The 27,863-nt window shown below is 58.1% G+C and overlaps 1 protein-coding gene across 5 annotated transcripts in view; it reads right to left on the bottom strand.

Moving 5' to 3' along the window:
• PRKCD (protein kinase C delta) overlaps positions 1 to 13,111 on the bottom strand; it is a 32,503-nt gene extending 19,392 nt beyond the window's left edge. For 3 of the 5 annotated variants that reach the window (XR_014232810.1, XR_014232811.1, XM_082348198.1), the window contains exons 1-2: positions 12,866 to 13,109; positions 9,471 to 9,584 (exon numbers count right to left, since the gene is read on the bottom strand). The gene's annotated coding sequence lies outside the window, so the exon portion shown is untranslated. Of the gene's footprint in view, positions 1 to 9,470; positions 9,585 to 11,869; positions 12,014 to 12,865 lie in introns of all 5 variants that reach the window. The other 2 variants (XR_014232812.1, XM_082348199.1) reach the window with 2 other exon arrangements.
• Between the last annotated feature and the right edge of the window lie 14,752 nt (positions 13,112 to 27,863).

Raw genomic sequence — 27,863 nt, forward strand, 5'->3', positions numbered from 1 at the left:
TCACCCAGCAGGAGCCGTCCATGGACCACCCAGGGCTGTGAGGCGGAGACGGGATCATCAGCCTGCCCTCCAGCTCTGCAGCACACTCGGAGCAGTGGCTGTTCACAGTCAGTCAGAAGCCACCAGAGGGAAAACCACAACCACAGCAGGCCCCAGTCCCGGCCCCAAACCTGCACAGCCAGGCCGCAGCGCCGTGAGAGAGAGGACCCACGGGCTGCCCTGGGGCTACTTGGCAGTAACTCTAGGGTTAGGTCACCTAGCCCCAACTACCAAGGACTAAAACTAGAGCATGGGCCCCGGCCAGGTTCTATCACCTCCTCCACCTCAACTGCACCGCCTGGACCCCCAGAGGAAGACAGGCACCACGAGCTGGCATCTTCTTCCATTGATGGCCATGTGACCCTGAAAGAGGTCTTGGGCCCCTGCACACCAGGACCCCCCTGCACAGCAGAGCCAGAGTTGCCCACCTACCTTGCAGAGCATCTGAACACTGGTGGGAAGGCCAGAGGGTAAAGTGACAGCACAAAAGCAAGGTGGGCCAACTATTTATAGCCCCCATGCAAATTGGCTCAGGCCCACAGGCCCCAAAGGAAGGCCACTGGCTCAACCTCATCCCCACTCTGCAGGGCCACGGAGGTGGCGTGGGTTGGACTCCACACAGGCCTCCATGGGGACCAGCTCCTTGGAGCCAGCTGAGGCCAGCCAGGCCTTTCCCAACCGCCTGTGGGCTCCAAGTCTCTACTCTCCTGCTTCTCCAGCCCACAGCAGAGGCAGCCCCGTGAAGCAGAGAGCTCCGGACTTGGGAGTCAAAGGGCCTGGGTGCGAATCAGTGCCCTCACTTATAAGAAAGATCATCCTTCTCTGAGGCCAACATACACCAGACCAAGCTTGTAATGGCATTAGCTCACTTTATCCCTGTGCAGGTCCCAGAGGTGGATATTTTACTGATGAAGAAACAGGATCAGAGAGGCTAAGTGACTTGCCCAAGATCACAGAGCCAGTAAGTGGTAGAAGGAGGATCTGAATCCAGGCCTGCCTGACGTTGCAGCCCACATTCTTCTGGTATGCCACGTCAGGAAGAGGAGATGAAGGGCAAGAGGGGGCAGAGGTAGAGATAGATAAATGTGCAGGGAGCAATACACACAAACACACCCATGAGGACAAAGTAAACAAGAAGAGGGGTGAGGGCACCAGGAGACAGGTCCCCTGTGCTTGACCACCCAACCCCCTCCAGGCTGGTCCTAGGTCTGAACTTGGGGACCCCCCGCTACTGTACAAAGAGGGTGGTACAGACCCCTGAACTGCTACTTTTTCTCCTGACCCAGCTGTTTGGGACAGACTCCAGTTCTTAAAACCTGGGGAAGGTCTGGCTGCATCCCAGCCCCAGGAGATGAGGGCTTGCTGGCCTTGCTCCCCACCCTGCCCTAGACCAACAGCCCAGAGGTACGGAAAGGCAGGGCCAGGCCGGACCAGAACAGGCGGCCCGCTCCTCCAGGGCAGCGGAAACCTTCTCCCAGCCAGTCGGGGGCAGTGGGCAAGGCCGACCTCGAGGTGACCAGTGACTGTGCCAGTTGAAGCTCCTGGGGCGTGGAGGACAAGTATGCACATTACACATCCACGTGTGTGTGCCTGAGCGTGTTCCAGTAAAGGGGGCAGGTGGGGGGCATGGCCTGAGGGGCACTATCAGGAACAAAAACGCATTTTCTCATTTTCCTACAACAATCACATATAACTTGTTGGATAACAATTTTGTTAGAGGTAAAAAATAAAACCCATCAAGCCAAAAATATCTCCCAAGAGATGGGCCTTCAGAAACTGACATGTCCATCTCCTCTTTGTACAGAGCGGGGGAACTGAGGACCGGGTCCTGCAATGAGGGTCCCCTGACCCCCAGATAGGGCCGGGTCCCCTCCACCCTAGTCCTTCCCTGACATTTGATTCTGCCTCACAGGCCACAGGGTGATGCCTGCTGGACAGAGGAGCAAAGCAGGGCCCGAGAAGAGAGGCCTTGGGCAGGCTCTTGGGGAGAGTGTGAGGATGTAGAGGGGGGCTCCCTCACAAAGTCTGCCCGGGGAACAAGAGGAGGCAGGCTGAGGTCAAGCAAAGCAAGGGTGAGTAGGACCAGCTGAGGCCCCTAGTGGGTCTAGGGTCTGGTTCCCTTGAACAGACCCCTGAGGAGAGGGGGATACACCCCTCCCATGCAACCCTCCCCACACACACCCGCCCAGCCTGGGGCAGCCCCTGCCACCTGCCCACGGAAGGCCACCACCCGCTGCCGGTCAAGGCTGGTGGTGGCGGCAAAGCAAAGTGGGGCAGTGTCGGCCTAGGCCCTCTAGGGACACAGACCCTGCCTGGGGGGAGCTCAAGATCCGGCCCACATCAGTCTTGAGGGATGAACGCGAGAAGGAGGACACAGGAGGCCCAGGCAGTGGGAGGGAAGGAGAGTGAGAGGCAGTGTGATTGCAGGAGGGAGCAGGACTGGCCCTGGCAGGGTTGCAACAGGGCAAGGGGGCTGGGCGTGGCAGAAGCTGCCGGGCAGGGCAGGCAGGCGGGTAGCAGCTCAGCTGGGAGGCTGGCTTCCCCAGATGGCCTTCCCAGACAGAAGCAAGTTAAGGAGGCCACAGGGGTTTCACAACCCAGGAAATGGGCTCAGCAAGAACAGGGGGTGGGGGAGGGGAAGGGCTAGCAAGACCCCTCCAAGGCCCTTCCCCCAGGGCCTGTGCCCCAGCCCCCACGTCCTGGGAGAGGGACCAGCCATGGTCTCAGGTCATGGCCAAGTCCCACAGCAGGGGATGCTCCCCAACCCTGCTCTCCCCCAGGACTAGCACCTTATCCCCCAGCCAGACTCCTTCTCAGCCCCTCCCTCGCCCCACACAGACCACCCACTGCCGTGGACTCTCCTCCCCTTCCCCAGTGACCCCTACTACCTGTCACCACTCCCGGTCCCTCCCCAGTCCATTCTTATCACAGCTCCGAACCTCCTGGACTCCCACTGCCCTTGGAGAAGGCCCATCCCTCAGCCTGGCCCTGGCCTCCCCGCCACCTCACATCTCACCCCTGGCTACTCTGTGAACACATGCCTCACTTTCCAGCTTTTGCACAGGCTGCTCCCTCAGCCAGAATGTCTCCCTGAATTCCTCCATATCCTTACACATTGCTCTGAAGTCCAGCCCTTCCTTCCCCACTTGCCAGGAAACCTCCATCTCACGTGCCCCAGCAGGTACCCTGTGCATGTGTCTGGGATCACACTCAGCAGAGGACCTGGGTGTCTGCCTGTAGCTCAGCCTTGTCAGCTCTGGCGACACATCTGACTGTCCTGGGGACATTCAAAAACCCCACTGCCGGCCGACCCGGCCCACTGATGGGAATCAGAGGTGAGGCCTGGGCAGCACAACTGAACCTTCTGCAACTGTCCTTCCCTCAGAACCAGTGAAACACCTGGCTTTTCCCTCAGGAAAACCCATGCCTGTGGCGACAAGATTCTGCACATGACAGGGTGGGGACTGTAGGTCTCAAAGGCCGAGCCTGGTCCCAGGTCACCCCCAGCCAGCGGGCATCACAGTGACAAGACACACCAGGCCCATGGAACTCAGAGCCCCAAAGGGGACAGCCACATAAGTGTGTAATTACAGAGAAGATGACCGCTGCTCAGGCAGCGAGAAGGCCTGGGGTAGAATGGGGGCCGGAGGGGCCTGTCAGCAGGGGCGGTGGGGGGGTGGTTTGCCTTAGGAAGGGCTTCAATCTGAGAGATGCCCAGGGTGCCACGGGCCCACCTGGCCAGAGGGTCTGGAAGGGTAAGGGGGACAGGTCTTGGGACCCTGGCTGTCACTGGCTCACACTCACCCCTGCCGGCCCGTGTTGGGTGTAGGACCTGTGTGGGGCACAGTCCACAGCAGGCACAGGCCTGAGCCACTCAGCTGGCCCTAGGACTGGGGAAGCCCTGGGCTCAGCCAGAGGGAGGGCTCCAGGTACCCCTGAGAGGGGAACAAAAGCCCCTTCATGGCAAGACTGAGGACAAGAGGCCTCTGTGAGGAGCCAGGGTGGGGGGTATGTCAGGGCCTTTCCCAGAGTAACCACACGTGTGTGCCCACACGGGCACACCCACCAAACCAAACACAGTTACACGTGGGGAACCCTGATTGCAGTTGGACATACACACACAGCTGTAACCATAGGCACATACACAATCCTATGACAACTCAGTAACGTACACACCGAGAAAGACACCCCTGCTGCCCGGCTCTCACATGTTGACAGACATCCAAGTCCACGCAGATCACACAGGACATTCATACCCTCACGCATTCACCAGCACAGAGAGATCTGTGTGCACACAGGGAGCCGCGAGCACACAGGCACATAGACACTCCAGGCTGGCAGAGATCAACTCACAAGCCTGGAAGGACCCACACGTGCCTGACTACGGTCTGCCACCGGAAAGTCCAAACGTAGCTTTTTCTCCTGCAGCCCGTGGGGCACGACAACTGGGGACAGGGGAGGGAAGGGCAGCAGGACATCAGGCAGGCTGGGCCGAGGTGGGCCCGCAGTCCACTCCTCAGCCCCTCTCTGTGCACCTCCTTCTAGAGTCCCTGTGATTTTCCTGATTGTTGACAACAGCCTTTGTATTTGAGAGACGGTGAGATGGCCATCTAAGGCTTTTGCCCTCCATCCCCACAAGGTGAGTAGGGCCTAGATGATGCCTCCCCACTTTAGGGATCAGGAGAAAGCTGGAGAGAGACAGGACCATGGTGTGCCATCCCACGGCGGGCAGTGAACACAGGAACTGGAGAGCAGGGGCTGGTTGTGGGCTGGACAGGTCTGTTCAGATGGGGTCTACCCTGGGTGCCCTGCGAGCTTGGCCAAGGCCCTCTGGCGTCATCTGTGAAAGGGATGATCTTGCCCTGCTCAGGAGGTGGTGCTGAGTGTAGGAGCTGTACCGTCATCCTTATCAGCGCTGTCATCCTCACGCTGGGCCCTCTCCCCACCTACCCCACCGCCCATTTCCAGCTGTCTGATAGCCATAGGGGCCTCCAAACTTCCTTGGATCAGTGGGTAAAGGGGCTCTCTCAAGCCACCCAGCCCTGTGGTACCCTGCTCTGGTCTGCTGCTCTGGAAAGAGACCAGGCTAGGCAAAGACAGCTGAGTCCACTGGCAGACCCCCAGCCAGCTACCGTCTCTCTCAGGACCTCAGTCTCCCTACGTTGACAATGGAGACCTCTCAGCTTCCTCCAGCTCTGATACTGAACGACCCTGCAGTTCTCCTCCTACCTCCTCCCAGCCCCAGCCCACAGCAAGCGGACACCTGCTCCAGCCTCAGGCCTAGGCGACTGGCTGTGCCTGTTTACCCAACACAGCCATAGACATAATCCAAAGCTTCCGGGGCTGTTGTGAAAACAGCGGCCCAGCCACCACAAGCCTGCCCTCCTGGGCACCCTGGCAGGGACCTTCAAGGGACAGCCACCCCAGCCCTGTACCCAGGGCCTCTCGAACTTCCCCACCAAAGGCCTGCTGAACCCTCTCCTCCCTAGTCCGGGCTTTACGTGTTACCTCTCGACTCTCAGGTTTCACTTTCAGCCCAGACCCTCCCGAACTCCAGGATCCCCAACCTCGCCAAGCTCTGGAGGTGCTCAAACACATCCAAATGAGGCCTACTGATGTTCTCCACGAAGTGCCCCTGGTCTCCTAGCAGCGCCAGCACTCAGGCCAGACACCTGGCGGTCGTTTCCACCTTCCCCTTCTTCCCAGCAGAGCAAGGCTATCACTTCTGCCTCCTGTCCATCCCAAAGTCCTCTCTTCTCTCCATCACCACCCCATCCAGACACCATCGCCTTCTGCAGGCCTGCTCCAGCCTGCTCACTACCCTCCATCCTCTCCTCTGGCCCCCACGGTCCCTCTGCCCCAGGGACTAGGCAGGTCTTTTAAGACAGTAAAGCAAATCTTGTCACCCCCTGCTCAAGTCCCTAGTGTTTCCCATTTCCCTTCTTATGAGCCCAGACCCCTCTCCCCGGCCTCCTGGCCATACCCCGCCCTGCTCCTGGGCCCCAACCCCAGCGACCACTTCTGGTTCCCTAAACAGCCACGTTCCTTTCTGCTCAGGAGTCTCTGAGCTCGCTGTTTCGTCTTCCTGCTCCTCCCAAAACACACACTGGCTCTTTCTCATCATTCAGGTCTCAGATGGACACTCCCTGATCTGCCCATTTCACAGGTGAGGTGACTGAGGCTCAAAGCAGTCCAGTCCCTGGCTTGAGTACACAGCCAGTAAATATCAAGCAAGGATCTGAAGCCAGATCTGTCCGACGCCTGCAGAGGTCTTGCTCCTAAACCTTCGATGCCCTCCCTCACACTCCCAGCCGAGGCCCCTGCCCATCTCCAGCCCTCCAGGCTCCTGGCCCCTGCCTACTACACTGCCAGCATTACCATTCAACACCCAAGAACCCCAGCCCCTTGGCCCTGGATAGCGAAAGCCAAAGCTCAGCCCAACCCTCACTGGGCTGACCTTCTGTGTGTCCCTGGGACAGGCAGGTCCCTGCCACCAGCTGCCACATGGCAAGGATGTATGTATGGATGTGTGTAAGGGCATTTCCAGCTCTCCCCACTCCTCCAGCCTCCATCAGCCCCACACGTCCGCCCCCTTGCCCAGCCCAAAGGCCAACTCCAAGGGTCCGAAGGGCAGGCAGGCTGGCGGGAGGGTTCACCAGCTACCCCCTCACCGCCAGCCTCAGCTTTTCCAAGCCCCATGTCCCGCAAGGGGCCAGGGCAGGGGAGGGGCTTTGAGGAGGCCAGAGGGGGCAGCAGGCAGCTGCGGCCTGCCTTTCCCTTCCCTGCATCCGTTTGTCAGGAGATCTATTTTTCTCCCTTTGAAAGAGAGTGAGGGGGAGAAGAGCTGAGTGGGCACAGCTGTTCCACCCTGGAGTTCTTCTCCTCAGAGAACGCAGAACCTATTGAAACAACAGAACCGTCCCCACCCTGCAGCATTGCCGCTGGAGGCAGAATTGAGACCCGGCTTCTCAGCCGCAGCCACTTGGCCCTGTGACACTGGGCCCCTGCCCAGGCCATCAGACAATAATAATCCCATCATCAGTACCACCTGCTGTTCTTCGAACAGTTACCATGAACCGGGTGCTGAGTGCTTTTTACAGCTAGTTTCTACTTCTTACACACGAACAGCGTGCCAGGCACGGTCCTGGCTACTCTGCATACATCATCTGTTGTTTCCAGCACAACCTGGTAAAGGTGGATGCTGTCATGGTCTCAGGTGTCAGAGGGAGACACTGAGGCACTGGGTGTCAAAGCCACTTGCCCAGGCCCATTCATACAGCCGCTTAGAGCTGCCTAATCCCAGAGATGCAGCCCAGCTGATGTCACTCACACACAAGGGGCCATCCCTGCCTGAGCTAATGCTCTGAGCCTCAGCTTACAGCTTGGAGGAAAAGAGGAGCTGGGGTCATGGAGGCTGCAGGAGACTCCGTGGCCTCTGCACCCCCAGCCCACTCCTTGAGTTTCTGTCCAGGCCTGGCCAGCCCTGGCCATGGAAAGCCTGGCCGGTCGACCTAATCCACTGGCCAGACACCGCTCTCGGAGGCAAGGCTGGGGTGGAGCAAGCCACAGATGGAGAGCTGGTCAGTCCCACTCTAAAACCACTTCCTGGGCAGCCCAGAGGAAGTGAGCCTCCGGAAACACCTCCGACGATCTCTCCTTGGGCCCAGGCCTTGGAAAGGGCACAGACCGCCCCAGGAGAAGTCCCCTGCCTGCCTCCCAGTCCCCAGGGCCCAGCAACTCCACGTGCACCAGGCATGGACACTGCAGGGAACAGAGGAGCTGACAGGATCCATCACCCGCCTGTGAGCACCTTGGCCCCGTGACCACAGGCAGCCCACTTCCTCCTCTGTGGCAGCAGCCACAAACGGTGCCAGCACAGCTGACATGGCCCCTCCCCTACATTTATCCCCCCTCCCCCCAGTGCCAAGCCCTGGTCAGCCTGGGGGCCTAGCCCAGGCGGGCAGGATAGCTGGTGAATGCCTGGAAAGAGCTCACCTCCCACTGTGGCCCTGTCCCCTGGAGTGCCTGTGGTCACACGGCCACACCTCAAACCTCACCCTCAGTGCCAGATGCAGGCTGAGCTGTGACCCTGACCAAGGACCGCCCCCCCTTCCTGACCCAGAATGGGCACAGTGTGGTATGTGTGGGCAGGCGTCTGAGTGCACGGATGACTGGGTGAGCGTCTGTGTGCGTGTTTGAGCGTGCCTGCAGGTGAGTGCATGTGAACACCTGTGTACGTGTGTGTGCATGTGTGCTGCGTGTGCAGGCACTCGTGGGTCTGCGGGTATGGGTGCCGAATGCGGCTCAGCTTGTCTCCCTGTGTGTGTTTATACGTCTATGCCAGCAAGGTAGGTGAAGTTTGAGAGTAGAAAGTGGGCTGGCTTTAAGGCTAATTAGCTGAACTTAGGGAATGAGGCTCAGTGGTGGGCGGGAATGGCGCCCTGATCTCACACAGCAGAGTCCCCCAGCCAGCCAAGGACACATCACCTCCTCCCCACCAGGTTTGCAGGGAGGCTGAATAAACAGAAGACTCAGCGTAGACCCTGCCCTTGTTCAGCCCCTCCAGGAAGTGAAAGCCCTGACCTCTTGCCCTCCCCTCAAGGGGGAGCCCGGCCCCCACCATCTATTCACCCCTGAGACCTGTAGGTGCCTGGCAGCCAGTAGGGGTGGGAGTGAGGGGTTCATCTGGGAGGACTCCTGGGGGAAGAACACCTTGGCCACCCTGAGCACCCTCCAGTGCCCCACAGAATCCTGTTCACTGGACTTCGGACACTCAATGGGTAACTCACACTTACCCCTGTAATGCGGGCTGAAGGAGGCAAGTCTGGCCCCAAAGGAGGGAAGTTTAGCTTTATAAGGGGCCTGAGAGAGTGCAGCCTTTCCCAGTAGTCCTTAGAGACTCCCAGCTCACCCTGAATCTGGGGGCTGGGGCTAGGGATTTAGAGCCTCTCCTCTGGCCCCAGAGAGGCTGCAGAAATGGGGGAACTGGGGCGTGGAAGAGAGCTTGTGCCAGGAGCTGGGAGACCTTGCTCCATTCCAGCTCAGTGTCCAACCCCTACAGGGCCCAGGGCAAACCTCAGTTTCCCTTCCTGATGACGAGGACAGCCTGAGGCAGAGAAAGGGGCCAAGGAAAAGCTGATACATCCACTCTCACCCTGGCTCAGACACCACCTCCTCTTGGCACCAAACCACTGGAGGGCCCCAGGCCTCTGAGCTCCAAGGCCAAAGCCTTCCCTGGGCCAGAAGCCAGTTCTAGGCAGGGAGCTCTCAGGGGCAGGGCCAACTGCTACCTGCTCTGGGTGCCTAGCCCCATACCCAGACCAAGGACTCTGTGTGTCCCCCAACTCCAGTCCCAGGGCAGAAGGGGAGGAGCCCAAAGAGGATGGTCATCCCTGTACACTGTCCATCTGCCTAAGAGAACCCCATCTTACCTGGGGATCCCGGCTCCCCTTTGTCTGTAGTCCTGGCTCCTGCTGCCACCACCGCCACACAACCACCACCAGAAGTAGGCCCACTGCCCTCACCTGGGCCAGTTCCTGGCAGACCTGCAGGAACAAGAGAAAACAGATGAGCTGGGAGGCGCCACCAAACAGGCTCTTCCCATCAGTCAGCCCCAGCATGGCTGACACAGGCCCGGCTCAGCCTCGTCTGGTTCTCAGACCTTGGCCTCTGTGGACCTGGCTTTCTCTTCTATGAAATGAGGTATTGGGCTTGACTTTTCCAGGGCACTGGCTATGTGTCCACTCTATGATTGGGGTCGGAACACTATGTCTCAGCCCTTGGAGCATTCCCAGACTACAGATACAACAAGAAAGCTGTCCCTCATCCTCCTGTCTTCAAGAGCCTGCCCTGTGGGCTTGGAGACCTAGGGTGCAATCAGGTACCACCGCTTTGTGGCCTGGGGCAATTCCTCTAAGCCTCAGCTTGTCTCATCTTTAAAGTGGGGAGACTACATCTCCCCAGATGGTACTGAGGCTCCAATGATGTGGTGTGCCAGCTGCTGTGCTGAACTCACACTGGGAGTGCCAAATGAATAGTGACAATTTTTTATTCTTTGTTTTGCACCTTCTAGTTCAGGTGATTCTCACATTACTGTGGTGCCCATTATACAGCTGAAAAAATGGAGGCCCAGAGAGATCCTAGAAGGAAGGAACAGCAGAGGCAACAAGGTGACCTGAGTCTCCTGGCTGAAAGGCCTGAGCACTTTCTCTGCAGGCCAGGCCTCCACAAAAGTTTCTCCTCCCCAGATGTGAGCCGCTCCTCCAGCTGAAGACCCCCATCACCACTCCCTCGGGGCTGAGGCATCCTCGAGCTTTATCTTTTTGTCTGTGCTTTAAGTTATTTCTAATTTTAAACTCCAATTAGCTGTGCCTGCTAAATGGTGTCAGTGGCCTGCGGTCACAGCTTCAAATCACCCCCACCACTCTCTCCCCATCACTGCTGCTGAGACTGGTAGGGGGTATCATGTGGGTTCAACAGGGCTGGATGTAGGTGGGGTCTCTGTCAGCCATCTTCCCTCCACAAGCAGTCTGGTCAAGGGGATGGGAGGGGGCAAAAGATACATCACAGGCAGGAAATTGGGTTGGGACTATCTGGGCTTTTATTAGCTCCAGCTCCCAGGAGAACGGGGACCATACAGTTTGGGGGAGGTGAGTGGTCACCAAACAAGACTTAGCATGTGCTGAGCTTTCACTATGGACCAAGGCTGTGCTAAAGGACCTCTGACACAGGACTTCTGGTCCTCACAACTTTCTCCACCCTGCAAATAAGGAAACTGCCTTAGAGAGGCCTAGTTCCCAGCTCTTGCTCTTAAAAGGCACAGCGCATATTTGAGCCCAAATCTTTCCTGGGTCCAGAGCCCTCGGTCTTAGTCACAACACTGTGACCTCAGGTGTCTGTGAACTTGGGAGAGTGGAGGAAGGTGAGAGATGGAGGCCTTCCCCGTCTCCCCAGGAGCCAGGGCTGGGCCTGAGTGTGTCATGTGCACATCCACACTCTCACGGCCTGCCACATGCATACACATACACACACACACACACACCAGGGCTCTCACCTTCCCTCCTGGCACTGCCACCCCAGGGCACAGGCAACACACACCTTGTGGCATCCCCTCCTGCTACTGACACCCACGCCCAAGCACTCTCAGTTCCCCACAATCACAATGACTCCCCAAGCACACATCCTCACAGTTTCATACAGTCAGACTGTGAGTCTCCCACCAGTCATACGCTCAGCCTCGCCCCCAGCCAAACTCCTGTCACACGCCAGATCCCTCATACCACCCTATAGCCAGCCAGGTACAGCTGTCCAAACACCTCCACATCACACACACACATACCCGCACAACTGCCTTCTATCAGCCTGCCCACCACACCCCAGCTCAGTCCACGGCAGGAACGAGGAAACCCAAGGGACCAGTCCCCTCCCTCAGCGACTAGGTCAGCCTGGTCACAGCGGCTCAGTGGCAGAGAACAAGAACATGTAAGTGCACACACATACACACACTTATACAGACACACTCACACATGAGCCTGGTGGGCTGACACTAACACTGCGGGCTGTATGTACTCATGACCACCAAGACATACCCAGTGTACAACACAGGACCCTCCAGGCACATGGGGACACACATCCCAACACACAGAGGGGAGTCCGGTGACAAAGAACATAGTACACACATAGCTGCAGAGGGCACACAGAGCCTCAGGACACTCAAAGAGATATATACACATACACACAGGCAAGTCACACATGTTTAAAAGGACAAACAGGGTCAAGTCCCAGACCTGGTGACAAAGAACACACAAGGAGACACAGATACACAACATACCTACACGACAGATACGGACAACTCAGCAGAAGACAGGGTCCACGCACATAGGGTAGGGGCCAGAGGAGAAAGGAACATCGCCTCACTCACACCAAATCCTTCTGACCCGGTTCTGGTGGGGGTCTCAGTGGGGCTCTCCCCTCCCTGACAAGGACGAATGGAGGAGTTGGGGAAGTGCGGCAGTTCTGCCGGTGCCCACCTCCTGCGTCTTCACCCCTTCCCTCCTCCGCCTCCTCCCCTCTCCCGGCTGGGCCCCCAAAGGGGTGGCATCTGGACTGGGAAGGGGCCACTGGAAAAGGGGGCTGGGGGGCGTAGGGGTGGGAGGGGAAGGGCAGGGGATAGTGTAGACTGGAGCCACGCCCAGCCCGGAGACAGACAGGGAGAAACACACAGAGACTGAAAGAAGAGAACAAGCGAGGAGGAGGCGCCGCGCCGGCTGGGCAGGGCAGAGTCCCAGCGGCGGGAGGGGAGGCCCAGCGGGCGGCCTGGCCTCAGCCCCGCGGTAGAAAAGAAGAGGCGGCGGACAGGCAGGGGTCGGCGAGCGTGGCCGGGGGCGCCGCTCGCGGAGGACAGGATCTAGGGGGTGGCGGGAGGTAAACTGGGGGTGGGGTGATGGGGCGCAAGCGGGGCGAAGGGCAGCCGGATGGGTACTAGGAAGAGGCGGACAGGGGAACATTGAGAGGGTGGGGACGGATGGACGGACAGAGGGCCCCAGGAATTCGGAAGGGACGGGTGGACCCTCGGAGGCGCTGGGGGCACACGCGGGTAGAGAGGGGCCGGGAGCAGACGGATAAGAGCGCCTCGGCCCCTACCGCTGGACAGAGGGCCAGACAGACGGACGGCGGCACGGAGGCACAGGCGGGTCTCGGAGCGCGGCGGGACTTTCGCCGGCCGCGGCTCAGTTTCGGAAACGGGAACCGGAGCGGGGAGGGAAAGGGAGGGGTGGCGTGCCCTCGGGGCAGCCCGATCCCACGTCCGGGCCCGGCCCTCACTCACCTCCGGGCGCGGGCCAGGCGCCAGGGGTCGCGGTGGCTAGAGTCTGGCTTTCGGCGCGGCTCCCGGGCGCGCGCGCGGATGGGGGTTCGGTGCGCACCCGACCCGGACAGGCCCGGCGGCCGGTGAGGTACCACCCGGGCCTCGGCGCGGCGGGCGAACGCTGGGGGTCGCTCAAGTGATCCCGGGTCCGCAGCCTCTAGCTCCCGCGCAGCGGCACACGGAAGTGCGAGGGGGCGGGGCGGCGCGGCGCGACCTCACCCAGGTGCCGGCCCGGGCCGCGGCCCCGCCCTGGGCCCGCCCCCACGAGGGCCCGCCTCCACCCGCGGCCCCCGGGGGTCTAGCGGCTCGGCTTTCCCTGGCCGGCCACTCAGTGTCTGGGCCTCTCCGCCCGCCCCGGCACCCCTCGCCCCCGCCCGCCATTAGGGCACGTACCAGCCCTCAGAAGGGGCCTCATTTTACGGAGGACGCTGAGGCCGGGGGGTGGGGGGCGATCTCCCCGCCCCACGCCCCGCACAGCGAGCCGGAGAGGCGCCGGAGGGGTTCCCCAGCGCCGGCGCCCGGGACTCCCGGCCCGCCAGCTGGCCCGCGTCGCCGGGCCCTCGCTCTTTCTCTTCCTGTTGGCTGGAGTGCGGACGCGGCCGGGCTCGGTGCCCGCCGCCAGGCCGGCTAGTCCCGGCCCTGTCCCCGGAGACGAGTGGGAAGACTCCAGGGCGGGAGGCTCTAGATGGTCCACCGCTGCTGGTCAAGCGATTCTGGGAGCAGCCCCTACCCCGATCCACCAGTATTCCTCCCTCCTGCCCCTGCTTTTCAGAGTTCCCCATCGCCTCTGGGAGGCTCCTGATCTTCCTTTCCAGACTTAGAACTTGTTGTCTGGCATAACTCATTCATTCATTTCATTCACTGGGTATCCTCTGGGCCTCAAGTCTGGGGAAAGAGTAAGGCCCAGGGAATCCATTCCCTTGCCCCCAAAGATCAGAAAACCAAACCAATGACTCCAATGAAAAGAAACGTCACTTTTCAGAGGAAAAGAAGAGGGTTCCAGTTCCAGGCCTACCTCCTGGGGGACCACCTAGAGGACAGTCTGGACAGCTCTTCCCAGCTGAGACCTAAGGGATGAAAATGGGAGGCAATCCCTGAGGAAGCCTGAGCTGATCAAGGGGCCCACAGCCAACACAGGCCATGGCCAGGACATTAGTCTTCTCAAGGAGCAGGTGGTTGCAGCTGTTAGAGTGGAGTGGGCTTGTGGGGGAAATGGATGGGACAGAGTGGCTGCAGGCAGAGACGGGCTCACAGGGGCAGAGGTGCTGCCATGTTGTTCAGGTGGGAGGACCCTAGGTTGGGGAAGATGGGTGGGAAGAAGGGGTCACACCAAGTGGGTTACAGGGCTGTGGGAGTGGGAGGAAGGGGTGTCCAATGAGACCTCCAGGGATGGAGAGCCTGGCAGAGATGTGAATCCTGAAACTGTTTTAAGTGTGTGTCTGGGGGGGTGGGGTGGGGGGGTGGTCTGGACTGGAAAGAGAAAAACTACAATGATTCTTCCCACAAATGGGAGGCTGGCGGGGGTGGGGCGCGGGCCGGGCGGCTGCTACTCTACATTCCAGAAGGAGGACCTAGTTTGAAAACTGGTTAATGTCTAGGTTCCCAGCACTGGTGCCTGTCCCCTACCCCACTGGGGGAGGCTCTATCCACCAAACTGAACCTTCAGGTCACACTGGACTATCATTTGGGAAATAGGGCTTATGCCCTACTCCTCACAACCAGTCTTTTGTACACACTGTTCCCTGGGACTGAATGCCATTTCCCACACAGCCCCAAATCTCTACCTCTCTTGGTTGTGTCCATTCAAATGCCACTCCTCCGTGATGCCCAGCTGTGAATCCATGGCACGTCCCTGAGCTAAGGGACTCCATTCATTAGTGTGATTTGTGTCCTCATCCCCACCCCCACCCCATGGCTTCCCTGGGGTTGGGCTGGAGGAAAGGGGAGCAAGGTGAGCTTCAGGTGACTTTTGCTCACCTGGGATCAAGTTTCCCTCCTGGCTCCTCCCTCCAGGTCCACAGTGGCCAGCCTAGCCTCTCCCTCAACATCAACAATAGGCCCAGCCTGTGCCAGGGATCACTGGAGGGAGGGCAATGGAGGGCTGCCTCTTGGGGAGCTCCAGGACCAGCCACCAGAACTTTGCTCCCACACACTGAGGTTCACCTTGGAAAATGGAAAAGAAGAATAATCGCTATCACTGATGGAGCTTCCCCAGTGCCAGGTCCTGTGCTGGGTACTGGATGTGTGCAATCTGATCAGTCCTCAAGGCACTTTAAGGTGAAGGCCACTTTTGGTGATGAGCAAACTGAGTCTCAAGGAGAGATGAAGGCACTTGCCCAAGGATTCACAGCTAGTAAATGGCAGAGGTGGGATTCAAACCAAGGTCCACCTGGCTCCAAAGTCCAGGGGTTCTCAGTCTCAGCACTACTGACCCTTGGGTCAGATGATTCTTTGTTGTGGGGGCTGTTCTGTGCATTGGAGGATGTTTAGCAGCGTCCCTGGCCTCCACCCACTGGATGCCAGTAGCACTCCCCTCCCTTAAGTCGTGACACATAAAAATGTCTCCAAAAAGGGAACCCTCCTACACTGTTGGTGGAAATGTAAATTGGTGCAGCCACTATGGAAAACCGTATGGAGGTTCCTCAAAAAAACTAAAAATAGAGTTGCTATATGAGGCAGCAATCCCATTCCTGGGCATATACCCAGACAAAACTATAATTCGAAAAGATACATGCACCCCTATGTTCATAGCAGCACTATTCACAATAGCCAAGACATGGAAACAACCTAAATGTCCATCGACAGATGAATGCATAAAGAAGAGTGGTACATATATATATAATGGAATATTACTCAGCCATAAAAAAGAATGAAATAATGCCATTTGCAGCAACATGGATGGACGTAGAGATGATCATACTAAGTAAGTCAGAAAGAGAAAGACAAATACCATAAGATATCACTTTTATGTGGAATCTAAAATATGGCACAGATGAACCTATCTACAAAAGAGAAACAGACTCACAGACATAGAGAACAGATTTGTGGTTGGCGAGGGGGAGGGAGGTGGGGGAGGAATGGATTGGGAGTTTGGGATTAGCAGATGCAAACTATTATATATAGGATGGATAAACAACAAGGTCCTACTGTATAGCACAGGAAACCATATTCAATATCCTGTGATAAACCATAATGGAAAAGAATATGAAAAAGAATGTATATATATAAATATAAAAATATATATATAACTGAATCACTTTGCTGTACAGTCAAAATTAACACAACATTGTAAATCAACTATCCTTCAGTAAAATAAATTTTAAAAAAATGTCTCCAGACACAGTCAAATGTCCCCTAGGGGGAAAAACCACCCCTTGTTGAGAACCACTACTTTAGAGCAGGACTGGTGTTGCAGGAACAAGAAGGATTTAAATTAGACACCAGGAAGCACTTTCCTGGCCCTCAGGATTATACAGACTCATGAACTCAGGGGCTGTGAGCACACACTAGCTTCAGCCAATCTTTCTCCTATGGAGATTCCAAGGGGAGGCGAGATGTCCCCAGAGAAGGGCAAGGGGCTGAGGCTGTGCAGGCCACACTGTGGCCAATGCAGAGAAAGGATGCAGGTGGGCTTCCCTCTAGAGACAGGCCCTGGGATCAGGGGACCCAGGGAGAACAGGCTTGTGTGGGGCCCAGGAAATCCAGGCCAAGCTCGGCTGGAGCCACTCTGCATGTCGGAGTTGCCCTTTGGTGCCACACTGGGTGGGCCAGGGCACAGTCCAGGTGAGCTTGCTTCTGTGCCTCCACAACCTGACTGGTACTGACCTTAGAAGGGCCTGCTGAGGCTTGGGAGCGAGGCTTGGCTGTGTCACATGCTAACCGTATGACCCTGGGCGGGTGACCACACCTCTCTGATCCTGAGTTCTCACCTGTGAAATGGGCTGATGACAAACCATGTTGGTGGTTAAGTGTTGGGCGAGATGATGTGTGTGCAGTTTCAGCCAGGGTGGACACCTGGTGAGGCTCAGCTCACACTGGCCAGGGGCACAGGTAAGGTCACTTTGCCAAGTCACAGGCTGTCAGCCTCAGAAGAGCCCTTGTTAGCCTCTCATGATATGGGGCATAAATCCCCAAGCAGGGCTGGGTCCATAGCGGCCACCCAGAAGTGGTACTTTCCCTTTTCCCCTATCCAGGTTTGCAGCCAAGGAAACAGGCCCATCAGAGTTAGCACTGAGCAGTCTCCAGACTCCTACCCCCAGCATCCACCCAGGGCTGTCCCCCTGCAGGCTCCCTGGAGGGTTAGTCCAGAGGATGGCCAGCCTGACCCCTACAGCTTCTACCCCACCCAGAGGCCATTAACCCTGGGGGCCCTCAAACCCCTCCACAGGAAGGCCAGGACTCAGCCAAGCAACCTGGAAAAGACCTGGACCTCCCTCCATCTCTGGGGCTCGCCCACCTGAGGGGGCAGGATGGGGTCCCCCACTTGATCCCTGCCAAGAGTTGGTCCTTGTTCTGGCCTCTCTGCCTATGCTGCCTCTCTGTTTCTGCTTCTCTGTATCACCATCCCTGTCCCTGAAGCTTTGGCTGCCATCACCATCCCCATCACATCCAGAGCACTGGCCTGACCAAGGGAGAGTGGGCTCGTGTTTCTAGAGCAGGAGGCCTAGGCCAGCAGGGATGGTGCTCCTGGGCAACTGCTGGGGATGGCAGAGCCTGGATGGGTCCTGTTGGGGGTAGTGCATGCAGGTGAGAAGGGCACTTGGAACATGGTCCAACCTGCGGCCATGCCTCAGGTCACCAAGATGACCATGGGCAGGGATTTCAGCCTCAGGCACTGGGTAGGCAACAAATAAGGGAAGTGGCCTTGGGGGTAGTACCAAATGGTAGGGAAGTGCCAGGTCAGGGGCCTGAACAGGCCAAGTTTACATCCTGGCTCCACCCTGGACCTGTGCCTTAACTGTGCCTCACCTTCCTCATCTGTGGAATGGAGAAGAGAACAGTAATATTGGCCTGGTGGGTGGTTGAGAGGATGGAAGAGATCAAGATTCTGGGGCACTAGGGGCAGAGCTCAATCCATGCTGGTGTTCACTACCAAAGAGTTGGTGAGGCCGGCTAATGGTCCACAAGTTCTGTCCTCAACACATCTATGTTTGGGTGAAACTTGAGAAATACCTGGGGTAGACAAGGGGAAGGTGCTTTCTGGGAGTTCAGGGCACAGGGTTTTCCCCAGGCTCTCACAGAGCAGGCAGCCCTTGGACTACACCAGTCCTGCACTGACCACCGCACAGCCCCTGCTCTTCTGGGTCCCCTCTTCGGGCTCCTCTACTCCTCTGCCCACCAAAGGGGCGTGGATAGGCATTGGTGCTGTCAGGGGCAGTCACGGACTAGCAGCTATCCCCTGGCACAGAGACCCAGGGGACCCCCCAGCTCTCCAGCATCACCCCTACTCCCCCATCACCTGCATGCAGCACCCCCTCTGCTAAGATCTGCCAGGTCTCACACTAGGCTCTGACACCTGCGGAGTCGGAGGGGCTCTGTCACCCACAGGGCGGGGAGGGCCGCCGGCCTCACCAGCTCCCTCCCTTGCTCACCTGCCTCAGTCTCCCTCCGCAGCGGGCAGCTCACCGTGCCCAGCTTGGCCGGTGGGAAACGGGGAACGGCGGGTAGGGGTGGCCCTGAGTTGGAAAGGGTGGGGAAGGACCGCCAGACACACCCGGATCCCCACCCGGACAGCCTCGCCCCCCAGCAGCGGCCGCGGCGCACACGCCCCCGCAGGCACGTCTCCCGTGCCCCGGGCCCAGCCCAGCCTAGCCCCGGGGAGGCCTTTCCCAACGGCGGGCGGAGGCGTCCGCCTCGCCACGTGACTCAGGCCCGGCTATAAATGACCCGGCTCTACTCCCGGGTCGGGCCGCCACCTGGAGGCGGGAGTGGCGCCGCCTCCTGGGCCCGGGCGCTGGGCGGTGTCTTCTTGCCCTTCGCTGCTGGCTCCGTCCAGGAGAGTCAGGGAGACTTGAGCACGCCCGTTTCATGGATGGCGCAACCTGGAGCCTGGGCGAGAGTGTCGTCCAAGGCACCAAAGCCTGCCCCCTGGGTGGGAGGACGGGGGCTGGATGGGGGGCGGGGGTGGTGAGAGATGGGGAGGGAGAGTCACAGAAACCTAGAAAAGTAATGAAGTAATGACACACATTGGCTGTTCTGATGAAAAACAGAGCAAATAAGGAAAATAGTGACAAGTTTACATAGAAAAGTAGAAATTTCTCATAATTGCACGGATAATTTCATCTCCTCAGACAAACCTACCCTCCACACTGTTATTGTATCTTAGAAATTGTCCTATTGGAAGGCACAATCTGGGCAGGGTTTCTGGAGGAGATGACTGTGAGGAGGTGACAGAGTAGTCTGGGGCTCAGGACTCCTTAATCATTTTACCCTAGGACCAGGATGAGGGATCCTAGGTTCCTGACCCAGCCTTCACCCAGGGTTTGCCAACAACTCTTGGCAGGGCTGTGAGCAGGGGCAGTGAGCAGTGCCTGGAGAGAGAAGTGGTTGGGCCAGTTGGACCAGCAGAGCCTGAGCAAGGTACCTGCACAGCCAGCACCCTCCATCCTGGGTGTGCTCAAGTTGTGCTTTGCTCTTGAAGATGCCATTCCATCAAGCTCTTAGCCGTCTAACAAGGCCCCATGCAAAAGATCCTCCTCTAGGGAGACTTCCAGATTCCTGTCTCTCACTAAAGAGGTCCTCTGCTTCCTATGAGCCCTCCCCTCAGTTCTAACCCGCTCCCATCCCCTCTGTCCAGGGCCTCTCCTGAGGCACCAACCACATGGTGCAGACGCTCCAGAGTAGGAAGAACTAACATGCATCTTCCACACTAACTCACTGTGTGACCTTGAGCAAATGCCAGCCGTCTCTGAGCCTCAGTTTCCTCATCTGTAATATCCCCAGCCCTTGAGGCTGCTCTGAGGATGGATTGAAATGCTGGCTGCAGAGGGCCCAACCCTATGCACAGCACTAGAAACAGGCAGCTGGGCTCTTCATGTCCATCTCCCCCAGGCTGCGAGCTCCCTTGGCAGACATAGGCCTCCTCCTCAGTGCCCAGCAGCCTGTGGTGGGCAGAGACAGAGGTTGCCAGGTGAGGAGCCTCCCCAGGGAGCTGAGTCTCACGCTTAGGCTACTTGCGCACCCCACCACCTTCACATGCCTGGGCCTTGCCTCTGCCCACAGGATTCTGCAGGAACGGACTGTGGCCATCTTGGCCACAGCGGCTAGGCAGGTGGCCAGGCTGCTGGGCAGGCCTGGGCAGCGGGAATGGTGAGCCCTTGGAGCCAGAAACGCAGCCAGTTCCCAGGCCAGCCCCTCAGGGCCTGTGGGCACCAGGCAGTCATCCCAGGGCCATAGAGGGAAGAGTGAAGAAGGCTGGAATTTCTGGATGGGGGTGGCATTTGGGTCAAAGGCTGGGATATATAATCTAAGCCCTCAGGTGGGGCCCATGTGGGACCCTTTACACCCTCACTCTAGGCCAGTGGGGTGAGGACTCTGGCTAGCTGCATCCAGCTGTACCACGTTTCCCCAGGTGGGCACTGGAACTGGGACCTCAGCTTCAGGCTGCAGGCCTAGGATCACAGGGAGATTTGGGAACCTTGCAAAGAAGATGAACTAGACTTTCAACTTGGCCTCAGGTTTCACAACCTGGAAGCCTGGGAAGTTCATGCTGATGTCTGCTCTAGCTCTACTGTGCTGCTGAGTAACCATGCTGGTCTGTCCTTTGGGATGGGAAGGTAGCTTTCTTGTGTGGGGGCCACTCTTTGCCTCGGGAGCAGCTCTCTGGAGGGAAAACAGAAAGGATGAGGAGGGAACTTGGGGAAGTGTGAGTGGGTTTTAGTGCTGGGCAATAGGGGTTGCGGTGGGAGTGTTCTGTGAAATCTGGCTTTGGGTTCTTGCGTGTGCACCTAGGTGCCGGCTGGTGTGCACGTGTGGGGGGCTGGGGGGTGGGGATGGAGGCAAGCTGGTGGCAGTGATGCCCCGTCTTCCCTCCTGTTCCTCACGCCCCCTCCTTCCACACCACCCACGTGAAGCCGCCGGAATCTAGAGGAGAAGACTCCAAGGAAGCCTCCGCTGCCCACCCGGCTCTTGAGAAGCCGGGCTGTGGCCAAACCGCAGCCTCTGTGGGGTGGGTGTGGTGCCTGGCATAGCTGTGCCACAGGGGACGAGAAATGAACTTTTCTTCCCTCAGGCAGAAGCTTTGCTCCATGAGAGGCGGGGAGGGGACAAAGGATTCCCAGCCCCTGGGGTGGATCCACGTGGGCCTGCGCTGGGCAGCCTCCTGCCCTTTCCCCACCGCTCAACCTCCACCCCCCGCAATGTCACCACCCCAGCCAGGCCCCAGGTCACTATGGAAGCGTGTACAGGTCTTTGTCCCCTTGGTGCCTCAGTCTCCCCATTCCTTTTTGGTTTTTTTGGCCGCGCTGCACAGCATGCAGGATCTTAGTTCCCTGACCAGGGATCGAACCCACCCCCCCTGTACTGGAAGCACAGAGTCTTAACCACTGGACGGCCAGGGAAGTCCCTCAGTCTCCCCATTCTGACTTCTCCATTCTTTTGTCCCCCCTGCCGCCGCCCTGGGCCACCAGTGCCTCTTGTCTGGCCACCTGCAGTCTTCTGTACTCAGGACCCCAGCTCCACACCCCCAACAATTCTTTCTTCTCACAGGAGCCACACACCCCTCCTGAAGAGTCCAGGACTGCTCAGTCCCAGCCCTGAAGTGACCATGGATCTCTCGGGATAAAGGACAAAGTCTCGACATGACTGTCAGGCCCAGCCTGGTTCAGCCCTGCCTCCCCGGCCCCTGCCAAGCGCCCCAGCTCCTGTGAGAGAAATTTCTTTCAGTTCCTACCAGACAACCTCCTGCAGTTTCTCACCTCCAGGCCTTTGCCCATGCTCTTCCCTTTGCAAGGTGCACCATGCCTAGCTAACTCCTTCTCAGCCTTCATATAGGTTCTAGCTTAGTTACCACCTCTTCCAGGAAGCCTCCCCTAGCCCTTGTACCAGGTTAGGCAGAGCTCAGACATCAGGGCAGAGTGTGCCCTCTCTCCCTGGGGAACACCACCTCTGGGGGGTTGGGGGATCGTCCTTTCACCTCCCCACCCAGGCCTGCCCAGCTTCCAAGCCCCAGCCCAATGCTTTACCTCAGCCCCCAGGTGTCTGAAGAAGAGAGAACAGGGTGACCAGCAGGAAGTAAGGGGACAACCGGTGTGGGGGGGGGGGGCGTTCCTCAGGATGACTCCTGCAGCTCTGGCCCACCTGCCCTACAGGGCCTCCCCTGGGAGCTGGTACCACCAACTGATCCTCCAGATTTGCCCGGGGCTTCCAGGGCTTGGGGGGCTTGGCCTCTCAGCTGAGCCCCAGCTCAAAGGGAACCCTAGCAGCTGAGGATGGGTCTGGCATCCTGGGTCTTGTCTGATGGGAAGTAGGCATGAAGTGAAGCTTCTGGAGAAGGACAAACCTCTGGGCTGGGGTGGGCCTGAGCGCACACAAGTAAGCGAATTTGTGTCAGGGGTGGGGATTGTGGCAGAATGGAGCTAGACACAGGCCCCCCATGGGCATGCCTGAAGAGGTGCCTGGCAAGTACTGTGAAGCTGGAGGCTCACCCTGCGGTGCCTCTGACTTGCTGCAGAATCCCAGGAGGCCCCTCTGCCCCTCCAGGCCTTGATAGCTCCAGCTATACAAGAGAGGCGACAGGATGGGACGTATTAAGTTATCACTAGGATGATACTGGCCCCCGCCAAGGACAGGCTGAGCAGTTCAAAACAGCCTCTCGTTTAGTGCTTGGGGCAGCTTCAGTTTACAGGTGAGGAAACTGAGGCTCAGAGGGGTGAGGTCACCACCCAAGGCCACTCGGCAGGTCAGGAAGAGGCGGCCCCCCAGGTCTGTGTGAGGTCGCAGCCTCCAGCCTTTCCGGAGGAGGACCTGGTGGCTTCAGAGGCAGGGGCTCCTAGTAGTTAAACCTGGTCTCTGGGTTCCCCTCCCAGCTCATCCCTCACTGGTTGTGTGACCTCGGGCAGGTAGCTCAGCTTCTCTGAAACACGATGAAGGATGATAAGATCCCTAGCTCTCCGTGGCCACGAGGATTAATTGACCCAGTGAGGGTAAGGAGGAGGCCACTGCCTTCCCTATCCCATCTCTCCCTCCTCCCCAAGTCCGCATGAGGACGTGCTGGGAGCATGGACAGGAGTGGGCCACTCTGAGGGTTGCAGGCATCAGGTCCCGCAGTTCCACCCAGATACATTCTTCTATTTACCCCTTGGCTATGAGCCCCCCAATTGCCATCTAATTGCCTCCACCTGGGTAGAGCAGGCATTCTGATCCCATCCCACAGAGGAGGAAACTGAGGCTCGGGTAAACCCCCGCCCAAGGCCACACAGGTTGTTGGAGGAGAATGAGGCAGGAGCCCAAGGCCTGGCTTGTCCACGTGTCCTGCAGAGAGTCGCTGCCCCTTCCTTAGACAAAGGCAGGATGCTGTGGTGGGGACCGGCTCTCTGCCCTCCAGTTGGTTCTGACAGGGGCATTGTCAGGACAATTCCTCAGGAAGCTGGAACGGAGCAGATGTTCTGCCTGGCTTAGGCCGGGCCCAGATGGCAGCCTGGACTTTGGCCAGTGTCCCCACCAGAGGAGGGGATGGAGTCCAGCATGATTTGGGAGGCCGGGCATCTGTTTTCCTCTGCCTGGCAGGGATGCTGGGCTGGAGCAGCCGCATGCCTGGGTGACTGCCCTCCAGGGTCCCCTCTTCCCTTCCACGTGCCTGCGGGGTTCCCAGCCCACAGTGCAGCCCAGGCCCCTGAGCCTGAGCCTCCTGAAAAGGGCCTGTCCTTACAGGTTGTGTTGAAGGGCAGTGGCCGAGCTCAGGAGGCCCAAGCCTGAGACCAGGAGTCCCCCTGGCCATTGGGGGCGGGCTTCTTGCAGCGAGTTCAGCCACTCAGCTGTGTGACCTTGGGCAAGTCACCTCCCCTCTCTGGCTTCAACTCCCTTATCTCTGAATGGGGTTGTTTATAGCCCCTCAGAGGCTCAGGGAATGTAGACAGAGGAGGGTCTAGCACTGTGTCTAGATCAGAGTGACCGCCCAATAGATTACTGCTATTTTTGTTATATGATTTAATTTTTAATTTTGATATTATCAGGGTGCATTTAAGGATGGGGTGGGAAGCTTACATGGCCTGAAGCCCTCTGCATAAAACCTAAGGCTCTTAGAAGCTTAATGCAAACCATCTCATCTAACTCCCCACCAAATAGATGGGAGACTAAGGTCCCAAGGGGCAAAGTGACTTGCCCAGGTAACCAGCACAGACTCCAACAGAGCCAAGAATAGAACATAATTCATTGTTCTTTCCCTCCTGCAATCAGTTAGCAAACACCAACTGTGTGCTAGACCCTGTACTAGAGCTGAGGAAGCAAGGACAGCTCCACCACAGGGTGCCCCTGGCCTGGGCCAGAAAGACAAGGAGGAATTCCTTCTCGGGCAGTGGTGAGGAGGCAGAGAAAGCACTCACAGCCGGAGCAAAGACTACATCCAAGACCAATCCTAGGAAGAGCGAGGTGAGCCTGTGGGGCTGGAGCATGGGGTACACAGGGTACCCCAGGGGTCAGTGGGGGATTCACATTCTCAGGGGCCTTGGATTCCATGCAAAGGCCTGGGTCTGCATTTGGGCCTGTGCTGAAGATAATGGGAAATGAAGCCTTGGGAAAGGGGTTTTCCAGGCAGAAACTGGAAGCGATAAGGTTGGGAAGACAGGCATTCTAGGCAGAGGAAAGGGCAAGGGCCTGGAGGCAGGCTCGGCTGCAACAAGCCCCTTTAAATGAGTGGATAAGTGCAGCATGGCCTTTATCATTCATGCTGCCTGAGTCTGTGGGTCCATTAGGGCAGGGATCAGAGTGCCCTGCCACATGCTGCTGATGGCACCTGCAGTGCAGGGGTGGAGACACAGCTGATGTAGAGACCTCCACCCACCCACCCCCATGCCCAGCTCTCCCCATCCCCCACCGGCAGCACCTGAGGCTGATTACAGCCTGCTCCCTGAGCACAAGGTTTACCGACATGAAAGGGCACACATGGGTGTAGGTCCAGGGAGATTTCTCTAATCTCTGCCCTTCTGACCTTTGCTCTGTGAGCTCAGTGCGCAGCCCCGAAGGATGGGCTGCTGGGTCTCCGACCAACAGACTCATGGGTGAGGGTGTGGCTGTGTGTAGGGGGTTCCTGAGTCACCTCAAACCCTCTTCCTTTCGTTTACTGTTGGTTCTGGAACCTTTACCTATGGGTCTCTGGGCTCCCTGGTGTCATCATTCTAGCACGTGACCTTCCTGGTGCCTGTAGGATTGAGCCTTAAACTGTGTATGTCTTTGTTCCTTCCCTAGCTGCAGGGTCACACCCCCTTGAGGGCCATGTCCTCTCCTCCAGATCACTCCCCGTGCCATCACACACATGGCCGCCACCCTGTGAGGGTCAGGCATACTGTAGGCTCTTAGTGAAGACTGGCTTTCCCGGGGCGGCACCCCACGCCCAAGCAGTGCTCAGCAGCATCTGTTCACCTCACGTTTGTTGGCTCCCTCTGGGCCCTGGGCCTCCACGGGCAAAGGGCCAGGGAGCTGCTTCCCCATGGAAGTCAGGCTGGCTGGGATTGGCCTGAGCCTCTGGGGCTCCCTGTCCTGCACCCTCCTGCAGCTCTAGCAGGCCCTGCCCTGGAAGCTCCTCTGCGGATCCAGAGACATCCCAGCCCTGCCCTGGGGAGAAAGATGCAGTAGGCGGGGATGTGCCCAGAAGAATCAGGAGCAGCAATGCACGATGAAACAGCTTGGGGCAGACCTGCCTGTGCTGCTGCCCAAAGCACTCAGACACAGGATCCTCTCCCTGACCAGGAGGCTGATCCCTCGAGTCCCCACTTCTTGCTGCTTTAAGATGGGGAAGTTTGGGGTGGAGAGTCACCATTACTTCCTCCATCATCACCCTGCAATTGCTGACATGGTTGAGTGTACAAGGACGTGTCTGTGCATAAATTCTTGTGTGTGAGAGGCCTGCAGTGGGGGCAGCAGTGTGGGAGAGCAGGAAGGTGCAAGTGCACACGGCGATGAGAGGAAGGCCAGGCTCCAGCCAGCAAGGGTACATGACCTCCAGAGACGGCTCAGGCTCAGGGTTTGCCCTTGAGGCACCCTCATTCCCAGCCATCCCAATGCCAGCATCTGCCCTCCTAAGACCAAGGCCTGGGCACCTGAGGGGAGGAGGGGAAGGGGACAGTGGGGAGGAGGACGAGGATGGAGAGTCCACTGTGGGTCCTCTGGAGCCTCCCCATTCTGGCCTCACACTGTGTCCAAGAGGCCCTGGAGTACTCTCCAATCAACTCTCCTGGCTGCCAAGGGTCCCCAGAGCAGCCTTTGCCCCCAGGGCCTGGGCAGAGGCGGGTCCGTGGAGACTGTGGGGTCCTGAACTCTTGGATCCTGCACTCAGAGGTCAGCTTCCTTGGAAGGGCCTCCTCCCCAAAGGACTCAATCTTTATCTGTGTCTGGCAGTGGTCAGCCGGTGTGGGGAAGCCCAAGGGCACTGACTGGGCATCAGAATAAAACTTCACAATTGCTGCCCCCGCCCAGTGCCACAGAGCTCTGCCAGAAGGTAATTATAGGTGGCCTGGGCTGGCTGGCTCTGCTCATAGCCCAGAGCTCAGCAGGCCCAGGGGCCTCAGGGCTGCAGGGCACCCCTGCCCACCCCATTTTGCTCTGCCCCAGGCCTTCAGGTTCAAAACATTCCAAGTCCCCAGCTCCAGGGCCCTCCACCAGCCTTGATGCCTACCAATCTTGGAAGAGGTCCCCTGGGGGTCCAGGTGGAATCAGGACTCTACAGAGGATGTGGTGAACATGAACTTGGTCTCAGAATCTTAGAATCATAATAAGAACAATAATTCCAGCCCCTGCATATCAAGTACTCACTACCTACCAGGGCCTGAACTAATACAATGTTTATTAACTCACAATCTTTCCACAAAGCCCTTACAATGTGGGGACCATCATTAGCCCCATTTTACAGGAGAGGAAACTGAGACCCAGGGATGCTAAATGACACGCCGATCCTCACACAGACAGGACGTGGCCAAACTGAGCCTTACATCCCAGACTGCTCTGAATTCCAGGCCAGAGTTCATAGCCACGAGGCCAGTCTACCCCTAATGCCACAGAAACAGGGATGGGGGTAGGGGGGACAGCTGGAAACTGGCCTGCGTGGAGTCAGACGAGCGATGGGTGCGAAGGTATTGGCAGCTAGCAGGGGAGGGACACAGCTCCCCTTCCAGAGGCTTGTTCCTCAGCTGTGAAGGTTTGTGCAGACCTTTCTGTGTGGCCTCACGGGGTGGGTGTCCAAGGGGCAGTGAGAGGCTGGGGGAACAAGGGTAGGCGCACACAGTCTGGCTGCCCCACTGTCAGCCTTCTCGGTCCTGCCCAGGTTCTCCCAGACCAGAGGGAGCATCCTGCCCGGCCCCACCTGTTCCGGACCCCACAGTTTTCTTCCCCCACAACCTGGGAAGCTATGTGAGGGCAGGAGCTCACACAGGAGCTGCACCTGGGACCCCTATGCGCCCCTTGCACTGCCCCAGGCCCAGTGGGGATGCCTGAGTCTGCCAGGCATAGAAGGCTTGGGTCCGGCCTCCTGCAGCACAAGCCTCCACCTCCTGGGTCCTTGCCAAGATTTATCTCTGGAATTTGCCTTGGAAAACTCCTGGTTCCTGCTGACTAGTGAGGGCAGAGCTGTGCCTGGGTTCAGGATCTCAGTCCACACTGTCCAGAAGTTCTCATGGGCATCTAACTTCTCATTTGCTGTCTGTCGTTCTTTCCCATTCTCTTCTCCCTTTTCCCTTTCTGGTTCTTGCAGATACAATAGTAAAGAGGCCCTGGGTTCATAGCTCCATCTCCATGAATGACTAACTCCAAA

This window comes from Balaenoptera borealis (genome assembly GCF_965194805.1).
Source record: "Balaenoptera borealis genome assembly, chromosome: 12".
NCBI classification, from domain to species: Eukaryota; Metazoa; Chordata; class Mammalia; order Artiodactyla; family Balaenopteridae; genus Balaenoptera; species Balaenoptera borealis.